The sequence below is a fragment of the Arachis ipaensis genome, chromosome B8 (assembly GCF_059453495.1).
Source record: "Arachis ipaensis isolate K30076 ecotype BB chromosome B8, ASM5945349v1, whole genome shotgun sequence".
Classification (NCBI taxonomy): Eukaryota; Viridiplantae; Streptophyta; class Magnoliopsida; order Fabales; family Fabaceae; genus Arachis; species Arachis ipaensis.
This window is the reverse complement of record NC_142443.1, coordinates 54,274,198-54,276,242: the sequence shown is the minus strand read 5'-3', so window position 1 is coordinate 54,276,242 and position 2,045 is coordinate 54,274,198. Positions and strand designations below refer to the sequence as shown.

General features: G+C 29.5%; 1 non-coding gene across 1 annotated transcript; it reads left to right on the top strand.

Moving 5' to 3' along the window:
• Positions 1 to 108, top strand: LOC148548144 (small nucleolar RNA R71). The gene has a single exon (XR_015897104.1). It is a non-coding gene; the product is annotated as a small nucleolar RNA R71 (small nucleolar RNA).
• Positions 109 to 2,045: the final 1,937 nt, after the last annotated feature.

Sequence of the window (2,045 nt, the reverse complement as noted above, 5' to 3'; positions counted from 1 at the left end):
AAGCATGTCAGAAGGACACTTTTTGGTTAGTTGCTTGTATCTCTCCCAAGCTTCATAGAGGGATTCACCTTCTTTCTGTTTGAAGGTTTGAACATCCACTCTAAGCTTTCTAAGCTTTTGAGGAGGAAATAACTTGGCTAAGAAACCCGTGACCAGCTTATCCCAAGAGTTCAGGCTATCTTTGGGTTGAGAGTCCAACCACATTCTAGCTCTGTCTCTTACAGCAAAAGGGAAAAGCATGAGCCTGTAGACTTCAGGATCTACTCTATTAGTCTTAACAGTATCACAAATCTACAAAAATTCAGTTAAGAACTGAAAAGGATCTTCAGATGGAAGTCCATGGAACTTGCAGTTCTGCTGCATCAAAGAAACTAATTGAGGTTTCAGCTCAAAATTGTTTGCTCCAATGGTGGGGATGGAGATGCTTCTTCCATGTAAATTGGAATTAGGTGCAGTAAAGTCACCAAGCATCCTCCTTGCATTATTATTATTTTCGGCTGCCATCTCCTCTTCCTGTTCGAAAATTTCTGAAAGGTGCTTGCTGGATTGTTGTAATTTAGCTTCTCTTAGTTTCCTCTTCAGAGTCCTTTCAGGTTCTAGATCTTCTTCAACAAGAATGTTCTTGTCCTTGCTCCTGCTCATATGAAAAAGAGGGAACAGAAAAATAATAATAATAGGGATCCTTTTTGCCCAGGTATAGAGGTTCCCTTATGTAAGTAGAAGAAGAAAAGAAGAAGAGAAAATCTGAACTCAGAGAGAGAGAGGGGGTTCGGATTTTTGGTGAGTGAGGAAGAGATGTTAGTAAATAAATAAATAAATAAATAGAAGAGGATGAGAGGGGGAGGTTTTCGAAAATAATTTTTGAAAAAGATTTAGTGATTTTCGAAAATTAGAGAGAGAGTTAGTTAGGTAGTTTTGAAAAAGATAAGAAACAAACAAAAAGTTAGTTAGTTAATTGAAACAAATTTTGAAAATCAATTTTGAAAAGATAAGAAGATAAAAAGTTAGAAAAGATATTTTAAAATCAAATTTTTGAAAAAGATATGATTTTGAAAAAGATAAGATAAAAAGATATTTTTGAAAAGATATGATTGAAATTAGTTTTGAAAAAGATTTGATTTTTAAAATCACAATTAATGACTTGATTCACAAAAAATCACAAAATATGATTCTAGAACTTAAAGTTTGAATCTTTCTTAACAAGTAACAAACTTGAAATTTTTGAATCAAAACATTAATTGATGATGTTATTTTTGAAAATTATGTGATAAAGATAAGAAAAAGATTTTTGAAAAAGATTTTTAAAATTTTCGAAAATGACTAAGAAAAATGAAAAAGATTTGATTTTTGAAAAAGATTTTGAAAAAGATAAGATTTTTAAATTGAAAATTTGATTTGACTCATAAGAAATAAGTAGATTTTAAAAATTTTTGAAAAAGTCAATTCAAATTTTCGAAATTTATGAGTGAAAAAGTGAAAGATATTTTTTTTTTATTTTTTTGAATTTTTATGATGAGAGAGAAAAACATGAAAATGATGCAATGCATGAAAATTTTTAGATCAAAACAATGAATGCATGCAAGAATGCTATGAATGTCAAGATGAACACCAAGAACACTTTGAAGATCATGATGAACATCAAGAACATATTTTTGAAAATTTTTGTATGCAAAGAAAACATGCAAGACACCAAACTTAGAAATCTTTCATGTTCAGACACTATGAATGCAAAAATGCACATGAAAAACAAGAAAAGACACAAAACAAGAAAACATCAAGATCAAACAAGAAGACTTACCAAGAACAACTTGAAGATCATGAAGAACACTATGAATGCATGAATTTTCGAAAAATGCATACAATTTTTAGAAAAAATGCAATTGACACCAAACTTGAAATTGACTCAAGACTCAAACAAGAAACACAAAATATTTTTGATTTTTTTTATGATTTTCTGATTTTTTTTTTTGTATTTTTATCTTATATTTTTCGGAAATTAGTGTGAAAAAGAAAAATAAGGATTCCAAAATGTTTAATATGAATTC